This window comes from Physcomitrium patens, chromosome 7 (assembly GCF_059467195.1).
Source record: "Physcomitrium patens ecotype Gransden chromosome 7, ASM5946719v1, whole genome shotgun sequence".
Classification (NCBI taxonomy): Eukaryota; Viridiplantae; Streptophyta; class Bryopsida; order Funariales; family Funariaceae; genus Physcomitrium; species Physcomitrium patens.
Window position 1 is genome coordinate 3,826,723 of NC_143416.1, and position 11,157 is coordinate 3,837,879.

Sequence of the window (11,157 nt, forward strand, 5' to 3'; positions counted from 1 at the left end):
TCAAATTTTTGATTATTATCTACTTTTATAAGAGGTATTGATATTTTTTTCTTCCAGAGATATTCACTATCTTATATGGCTCCAAAAGAGACATGTAAAATATGGGATGGATTTTCATAGACTTTAGTAGGTATAATTGATAATTGATTAGATTGACTTGTTCATAAATAGGAAATAGTTTAAAATCTATAGTAATCCAATTTATTATAATAGAAAATATTTTTAATATTACAACAAAATAACCATATCTTATCATCAATATAGAAATGAGGTTTTTGCTTATGATAAGCACATGTATTAATCTTTTGTTGTTTTTGAGCCTCTTTTAGTTGTACCTTCATTATTGTATGTAACTTAGATAAATAATTTTTCAAATCTTTTTTTACAAGATTATCAACTTTTAAAAATTCAAAAGCATTAAGTTGTAGATGATAATCATAATTAGTAAAGAAAGATATTTTTACATAGAAAAATGTATCATATTATTATAAGCAAACTCTACTAATAGTAAAAAAGTTGTCCAATTATCTTATTGATAGTTGATAGTATACCTCAAATATTGCTTCAAAACTTTATTTATATGCTTTGTTTATCAATTAATTTGAGGATAGAAAGCCAAAGATAGTTTTATATTTATCTTTAGAATTTTAAAAAATATTCTTCAAAATCTTAATATAAATTGAGTTCTCTTATTTAATATAATAACTTTAGGTAATCCATGATAGCAATAGATGTTGTTAAAGAAAAATTTAGTGATTTCTTCACCTATAATAGATTTTGTACATAGTACAAAATATGCCATCTTGGTGAAACAATCTACTATCATGAATATAGAGCCATAAGAACCTAAGATTAGAAGATCCGTGATAAAATCCAAAGAAAAAAAATATTATAATTGTTTTGGAATTAATAATGGTTGAAGAAGTTCATAAAGTCGATGATAAAGAATTTTTGATCTTAAGAAAATATCATAGGATTATACAAAATCTTTGACTGCATTCTATATTTGATACTACTAAAAATCCCTAAATATTAGTTCTAAAGTCTTATTGTACCCAAAATGTTGTACTGCTAGAAAGTCGTGATGAGCTTAAAGACCACATAATTGAACTTCACCTTTTAGAACATACAAGCATCTCTCAAAATATAGTACTATATTCTTAAATTCAAACTTAAAAGTATCATAAGTCTTTGAAGGATTTTCTTTAATATCACAAATAAAAAAATTAAAAGACATATTTGACTAAACTTGCTTAATGAAAGTTGAATCAATAATTAGTATTGATTTCATTGTTCAAAGATAAAGATGCTTTTGCTTTAAAAAAATTATTTGATGTTGATTAAAAGCAGCATTTGATTCCTTTGGTATAAGATAAGATTGTCTAAAGAATGCGTTTGACAAACCTTGTTGTTTTCTTAATCAATAAGTGATTTTAAATTTGAATCTTTATGAAGACATATTTCAACAATCCTGGCGATAATTCAATATGCTTGTTGATATAAAATACTTAAGATTCTTATGATTTGTATACACAATGATTGGATTAGAAGCACCTTTTAGATAATAGCGCCATTTTTGAAATGAATCCATGATTGCAAGAAGTTCTTTGTTATAGATCTTGTAATTAATCTTGGTTGCTGAATTTTTTTTGGAATGAAAAGCTATTGGATGAAATTTATTATCTATTCACATTTGTGATAATACAACATCTAAAGCAAAGTTTGATGCATCTATTTTCATAAAAAATGGCTTAAAAAAGTTGATGCTATATAAAATTATTGCAAAAATAAAGGCTTTTTTAAAGCTTCAATTGCAAATAGAACATCAAGTTGAAAGAATTCTTTGGTAAAAATTTAATAAAAATTAGTAAATCTCAAAAAGTATTAAACATATTTTACTATTTTTAAAATCTTCCAATCTATAATAATTTGATTTTTCTTAGGATCCATCATAAGTCCATCATGTGAAATCATGTATCCTAAAAAGTTGACTTGAATAGTATAAAATTTACACTTTTTTTTGTCTTAACATAGAGTCTTATATCTTTTAGTTTTTGTAATACATAATGAATATGAAGCTTATATTTTTTTTTATATATTCTTAGGATATATTAAAATACTATCTTAATAATAGATATTAAAATTATCCAAAAATTCTTAAAAGAATTCATTCATTAGATATTAAAAAGCTATTAGTGCATTTATAAGTCCAAATGGTATGATATTGTATTCAAAATGTCCATATCTTGTTCAAAACGTAATCTTATATTCATCTCTTTTTTTGATGTGTACCACATTATATATTCCTTATAGATCTATTTTTGTATAGTTTTTAGTTTGATTCAATTGATCAAGAAGTTCAGATATCAAAAGTAGTACATACTTATTCTTCATAGTGATCATTTTGAATTCTTGATAATTAATATGCATTTGCAATGCTCTATCTTTTTTCTTTATAAATAAAATTGGAGCTTCTATTGAAAATTTGAAATGGCATATGAAATTCTTGGCCAAATTTTCTTTAATATATTTTTTAAATTCAGCCAATTTATTTTGTAATAAATTATAGATTGATTCAAATGGTGGTTGAACTCTTTTTAGAAGGTCAATTGAACAATCATAGGAACAATTTTTTAGAAAAAGAATACATTCTTCTTCTCAAATACATCTTAAAAATCTTGATATTGGCTAGAAATGCCATTTGAAGTCTTTCCACTATTAAAAATAGATGTGATATAAATGACAGAAGGTGATCTTTCTTTTGTAGCATATAAAAAAGCTCTTGCATCTACAAATATAGATTTGATTGTACTAGACTTATAACTTTTTAATTGATTAAATATACTCTTAATTATACTTTTAGACAAGTCAAGACTACAAAAAATCTAATCTATTCAAGGATTGTAGTTTTTTAATTACAATAAATTTAAATTGACTAAATTAAAAATAGATTTAATGATAGTAAATACCACAAAGCTACTATGATTATTAATTATTATTTCTAAAAGAAATATTTCATAAATAATGTCTCTAAAAGACAATAGATAACTATCCATGACTTCTATATGAATAAATTTTTTTTTCTTTATTAAAAATATCTTGTCTTTTAATAAATTCTTCATCTAAAAAAAAAATTGAGGCTTCTAAATTAGCAAGGCAAAGGCTTTATGATATTTAGGTTCTAAACTAACATCTATTGTAAAACAAAGAGATGGTTTTGAGGAGAGAATAAGATCTTCATTAGATGTTGTACAAAGTTCAAGCTGTACCGTTCTTATTATAGCTAAACAAACTTATTTTTTGATATATTATCTTCTTTGATAATTATTCTTTTCATTTTATGATTGCATTATTTCTTTGAATAATATTGAGCAGTATATTTTGGTTTTCTATAATATAAATACAATCCTTCTTAATGATAACAAGTCTTTCTTTACTCCATAAGAAGTTTAAAATATACCATGTCAATTTACATATCCTCTACTTTTGAAGGTATATATTGAAAAGACATCGATATTGCCATTAAATTGTAATATTATTAAGGCTTATTTATGTGATTCTTAGACCAAAATTTAAAAAGTTGATTGTTATACTTTACAGCAAAATCAATTGCTTAATTAATGTTTAGGGATCACGTAATCTAAGCATCAATTTCTTTACTTCATATTATAATCTATAAAAAAATTGGCTAATAACTACAACATCATTCCACTTCATATTAATTGCAAGTTATCTAAATTATGAAGTATATGATGTTATAGTTTAATTTTTTTTATCATAAAATATAGATCTTGTTTGTTGTAATATAAACAGCATTATTTTCTCTATACGTAGATCAAAACTCCTCTAATTTTTTTTAAAAATTTTCTAATAATGAATCATGTCATTTAAAAAAAGATAAAATTCTGATAATACAAAATAAAAAAGTAGTGTTTCAATAAATTTGACTTATGATTCTAAAGTTGGATAGCTTTGGAATTGAAGTTTAATTGCTCATTTTACTTGATTGATGAATCCTCAAAACTTTGATTTTGTAACATCAAACTTCTCAAGTAAGACAATTTTTGGTTCTCTAGCTCTTGAATGATATTTCACCATAGGAAAAGAGACATGATTTGGTGCAAATATTGGAGCAACTTAAATCATCTCTATATCTCTATTTTTTGTCATTCTCATTCTTTTTTGTGGTGGTAAATTATGTTGATATATCACAAGCATTAACTTTTTCAATAGTTCTTACATTTGTACCATTACATTCTTTATTTTAATAAGCTCTGCTATAATAATACTTAGATGAAAAAAATATCTAATATCACTCATGATCAGTAAAAAAAAACGACTTGAAAATAAAGAAAAAATTATCAATTTAGAAGAGGATAATCTACAATTTTTAATATGCTAATGACTTAACAAAAAATATGTATAATTTATTTTTAATCAAAAAAAGATGAAACTCTAATATTACACATGTGTACTTGTTAATCTATTAAAAATAAAAACTTGATGAAAAAAGTAAATAAGTGAGATTTTTTTAAAAAAATATAACAAAATAAAAATAAGAAAGTATGTATATTAAAAAGAAATTATAATGGCTATTGCCAAAAGATAAGAAAATTAGAGACTTCGTAAAATTAAATTAGAAGTAAGAAAAGAATTGACAAGAGTAAAGAAGGATTTATTCTTATCTCTATATATACTATCTACCTAAAGCTATATGGCCATGTTTTATAGGACCTCCAAAATGTGTTGACTTTGTACAACACTTATCTTAATTTGCAAGGTAAGTATTTTTTATTTTTTTATTTTTTTAATTTTTTATAGATACTACATAGTTAGCTTGTTTTGCAAGCTACTAACATGTATGGCACGTGGTTAATTTATTGACTAAGTTTCTAATCTATCAATCAACTACAAATACATATAAAATCAAAGTAATATCTATGAAGCTTATCTAGAAGATATTACGAAATTAATCTACTTTTATTTATTTTTACCTATTCATAGTATGTACATAATATTTACAATAAAAATATGTTCGTGATACTTTAATAATTTTTTGATTAAGTTTCTAACTTATTAATCAATTATAAATATGTATAAAGCCAAAATTGTAATTCTTTGGTGGCTCCTATGTACATTTATTAATATCATATCCATGCTAATAAATAAGATATTTCAACCTATTTCAACATTGTTTTGAATCTAAGACTTTTTCTATCTCAAATTCTTGATTATTATTTATTTCTACAAGAAGAGGTAGAATTTGTCTACTTAAGATATTTATTGTCTTATATGGCTCAAAAAAATTCATGTAGAATACAAAATAGATTTTCATAGATTCTGATAGATGTAATCAATAAGCAATAAGATTGACTTATTTACAAATAGGAAAAGATCCAAGTCTACAATAATTTAATTTATCACAAGAACAAGTAGTCTTAATATTGTGATAAAATAACCATACCTTGTATCCATATTGAATTATGGTTGTTTCTTGTGATAGGTATCTATATTGATTTATTATTATTCTTGATCTTTTTTTAATTATACCTTCATTGTTGCATGTAGCTATGACAAATGATTTGCCAAATCTTTTGTCATAAGATTATAAACTTTGGAAAAGTCAAAAATATCAAGTTGTAGATGATAACCATAATTGGTAAAGAAAGGTGTTTGTTGAATAGAAGAATGTATCAAATTATTCTATAAAAATTCTATCAATAGTAAAAAAGTTATCTAATCATCTTGATGATTTTTGATGGTACACCTCAAATATTTCTCTGAAATTTGATTCACTTATTTTGTTTATCTATTAGTTTGAAGATAAAAAGCTAAAGAAAGCATTATATTTACTTTTAAAATCTTAGAAAGAATTCTCCAAAATCTTGATATAAATAGAGTCTTCTTATCTAATATGATATCTTTAGGCAATTCATGATAGCAATAGATATTGTAAAGAAAAAGCTTAATTATTTCTTTACTTGTGATAGATTTTGTATATAGTATAAAATATAACATCTTAGTAAAATAATCTATTATCACAAATATAGAATCATATTAATGTAAGACTAAAAGATTCATGATAAAATCTATAGAAACAAAAGATCATGGTTGTTTCAGAATAGGTAATAGCTAAAAAAGTTTATAAGATCAATAAGAAAGAGTTTTGAATCTTGAACAAATATCACATGATTGTACAAAGTCTTTGACTGCCTTCCACATTTAAAGCCATGAAAAATCTTTAGATATTAATTCTAAAGTCTTGTATCTAAAATGTTCGATTGCTGAAAAATCATGATGGGCTTGAAGAACAAGTAATCATACTTTGCTTTTTGGAATATATAATTTTCTTTCAAAATAGAATAGATTATTTTTGAATTCAAATTTAAAGTATAATGAGACTTAGAAGAATTATTCTTAGTATCATAAATAAAAGAATTAAAAGACATACTCAATTGAACTTGCTTAAGAAAGGTTGAAACAACAATCAATGTTGATTTTATTGCTTGAAGATGAAAATACTTTGACTTCAAGAGAATTGTTCTTTATTGATTAAAAAATACATCTCTTTCTTTTGATAGAAGATAAGAATGTTTAAAAATGGCATCTAACAAATCTTATTGTTTTTGAATTGATAAGTGATCTTGATAAAAATAGACTTGATAATAATTCAAAATATGAACCAACATGAAGTACTTGAGGTTCTTATTTTTTTATATATAAGGTGATTTGACTAAAGGCATCTTTTAGATAATGATGCTATTCTTAAAATGAATCTTCAATTACAAGAAGCTATTTATTATGGATCTTATGATTAATGTCAATTTTTAAAAATTTCTTAGAATGAAAAGCTATTAGGTGGAGCTTGTCATCTACTTCCATTTGTAACAAAATAATACCTATAGCAAAGTTTGATGCAATTTTTTTTATAAAGAATGCCTTGGAAAAATTGATGAAATATAAAATTAGTCTAAAAATAAATATTATCTTTAAGGCTTCAAAAGATGCTTCAACTTTTTTATTCCATTCAATTTTTTTTACATATCAGATGTATAAGAAGAGTTGCAACTTGAAAAGAAATCTTAATAAAGATTCTATAATAATTGACAAATCTTAAAAAATATTACATATCTTTGATTATTTTTGGAATTTTTCAATCAATGATAGTCTAGACCTTCATTAGATCTATCTTTAGTTTTTTTATTGGAAATGATGTATCTTGAGAAGTCAACTTGAATATTTTAGAATACACACTTTTTCATCTTAGCATATAATCTTGTATATCTAAGTTTTTGTAAGACAAAATAAACATAAAGTTCATATTTTTTTGTAATCTTGGAGTAGATTAGAATGTCATTTAAATAAAAAATAACAAAATCATCAAAAAAATCATAAAAATGCCATTTATGAAATATTAAAAAGTAGCTAGTATATTTGTGAATTCAAAAGGCTTGACATTATATTCAAAATATCCATATTTAGTTTGAAAAATAGGCTTCTATTCATCTTTTTTTTTATGCAAATTACATTATATGCTCTACATAGATCTATTTTTATATAGATCTTCATTTAATTAAATTAGTCAAAAAGTCCTAAAATTAGGAAAAAAAGAAATCTATTCTTCATAGTAATCTTCTTAAGCCTTTGATAATCTACGCACATCTACAAAGATCCATCTTTTTTTCTTTATAAATAAGATATGAGCTCTTCTTAGAAATTTCAAATGTCTTATGAAGTTTTAACAAAGTTTTCATGAAAATACTCTTTTAGTACAACCAATTCATTTTGCAATAAATTGAAGATTGGTTGGAATGGTGGTTGAGTTTTTTTTGCAAATCAATTGAAGAATCATAAGATTGATGCTTTAAAAGAATATCTACATTTTTTTTTTCAAAAATGTCTAAAAAATCTTGATACTAGCTAAGAATATCACTTGATATATTTCTACCATCAAAAATAGGCATGGCACATATAGCAAAAGATGTCCTTTTTTTGCGTTAGTAATAAAAGCTTTTGTACTTATTAATAAGAATTTGAATGTATTAGAATTATATATTTCTACTAACTAATAAAATTTTGGATTAAATTACAAGAAAAATTAAGATTATCAAAAATTCAATCTATTTGAAGATTATATTTTTTTAACCACAATAATCTTAAAATAATTGGATTGGAAGAAGATCTTATTATATTAAATATTACTATGATATTATGACCTTTAATTGATACATCTAAAAGAACAATTTCATATGTAATATTTTCAAAAGATAGCAAACAACTATTTATATCTTTTACATATAAGAATTTAGCTTTATTAACTAAAAATATTTCTTAATTTTTAATAAAGTTTTTTCTATAAAATAAACTAAGGTTCTTAAATATAATAAGACTAAGTTTTTGTGATTTTTTGGTCCTAAATAAATATTTTTTGTGAAAAAAAGTGACGGATCTAGGAAAAAAATAGGATCTTTATTAGTTGTTATATAAGATTCTAGCCGCGTGGTCCTTATTATAATTAAAGAAATTTGTTTTTTGATACATTGTGCTCTTTCGCAACCATGCTCTTTATTTTGTGATTTTTTTTTTTTTTTTTTTTTTTTTTTTTTGGATAAAATTGAATAATGTACTTGGATTCTCCACAATATAAGCATACACCTTTTTAATAATGATAAGTTTTTTTTGCTCAATACAAGGTTTAAAATATACCATATTAATTCACATAAGTTTTGATTTAAATAAGTAAGCAACCAAAAACTTAAAAGGTGTCACTATAACTTAATTTATATTTCTTTAAAGAAATCTTTATTTCTAGCATCTTTCAAAGAATCAATTATTACATGCAATGGCTTAAGCAATAAATTACTCTAGTAAATCTACTCTTGGAATTGTCAATAATAAATCTTTAATATTATCTTTTAATCTATATCAAAATTGATTGATAAGGGCTTTATTATTCCAATCTACATTACAAATAAGATTTTAGAATTTAATATATATATGTAGTGACTAAACATGATCCTAGTTAAAGAGATATAAGTTTGGTCTTTACTATCATTTTTTGAATATTTTTTCCAAATGTATCCATAAATACTTTTAAAAATGAATTCAAATCATAAAATAGACATGAACCTTTTTCAATTAAAGGTGCAAACCAAAAAAGATCATTTCTCAATAGAAGTGATTTTATGAATCTAATCTAAATAAATCCATTGAGATATTAGAAAAGTTGCAACCTTAAATAGAACTTAACTTGTTGTAAAAAACTTAAAATTTTTGATCTTATTCCATCAAACTTCTCAAGTATACTAATCTTTGCTTTCCTTGTGCTTATAAAAGTAAGACTTCTTGAATTTGGTTGTGAGGTTGACTTATTTACTTTCTTTAATTATGTAATTTTTTAATATAGTCTTTAGACTTCTTTCATTTGTGTAGGAATAGTACCTCCATAATTCACATTAAAAATATATGAGATTTTTACTTTTAGAGTATTAACAAGATTTTGAAGATCTACAATAGTTGCAAATTTATTTTTACTTTTTTTGAAAGTAGCATCTATAATCTTTTCTTCCATAGGTAATTTTAAAAAATCCAAGAAATCAAATTATAGGAGGATAATCCATAGCCTCTAATATCAAATAAAAATTTCTATAAAAAGGAATAATCAACTTTCTTTAAAGATAAAATCATTATTAAAAAATTAAACTATATGTTTAAAAGTAGGTAGTCTACAATCTTTAAAACTAAACAATAGAAGTGGGATCATCCATTCAATTTTAAAAATAAGACAAAAATTATAAATTACCACTTTTGTCAAATTATCAAAGAAATAAACATCAAAGAACTAAAAAGTTAATTTTCTTTTATATCATTCAAAAAATTAAAAAATCACTCAAAGATGATATAATATTAAATTATAATGATTATTGCTAAAGACAAGAAGACTAGAAAGTCTTAAAATAAGATTAAGGATTAAAAAGGTATTGACAACAATGAAGAAGGCTTTATTCTTGATTCCATATATACTATCTAATTAGGAGCTATAAAGCATTGTTCTATAGGTCCTCCAACATATGTTGACTTTCTAAGATACATATCTTAACTTGCAAGGTAAGTTTTCTACATATGTGCTACATAGTTAGTTTGTTCCACAAGCTACTAATATGTTTAGCACATAGTTATCTTCTTAATTAAGCTTCTAACCTACTAATCAACTACAAAGACGTGTAAAGTTAAATTGACATCTATGAAGCTTTGAGGAAGCTTTTCTAAAAGATACTATAAAATTAATCTACATTTACTTACTTCTATCCAATCATATAGATAATTATTGGAATAAATATATATTTTTGTCATAATAAGGGACCAAAAATACCTACTTTGGTTGTTGAAATAAATTTAAATTTTAGAAGGTAATCCTTAAAGTGAAAAATTAATCTAATACCAATAAAACATCTAATATAGATTGTCAAATTAGTTACTTATTTAATTTATCATTTAAATATTTAATATCTAGCAATATTATTGATGTAGAACACTACAATATACTATAAGTAATCAAAGATGTAAATTTGTCTAATTTATTTGATTATAATATCAAGTTTTAGTACATTTATATATTAATAGTAATAAAGCTATAAAATTGGGAAATTTAATTAGTAATGATTTCAAACTTGAATACTTAATTAAATAAAAAATAATCAAATATATGAGGTTGTCAATTATTTTTGTAAAGATGTCAAGTTCTTATACTAATTTATATCTATGGTAGAAAATATATATATATATATATATATATATATATATATATATATATATATATATAGATTATAATATCAAATTAAATCATATTATTAATATAAAAAATTATTATTATTAGGTTTTTCTTAAATATTTTAGAAATAATATTAAGTTTTAGCATTTGTATATAATATAAGAAATTAAAGATGTAGATTATTAACCTCTTTTGGTAATGATGTTAAATTTTAAATAATAAAAAATTAAAATTTACTCAATTTTTTAAAATATAATGTTAAAATTTTATAATTATTCATCTTAAAGATAATTAAAAATATATGGTTCTAAAATTTATTTATAAATGATGTCAGCTTAACCACTACTTTAAAAAAAATAGACAATGATTTAAAAATTTCCAACTTA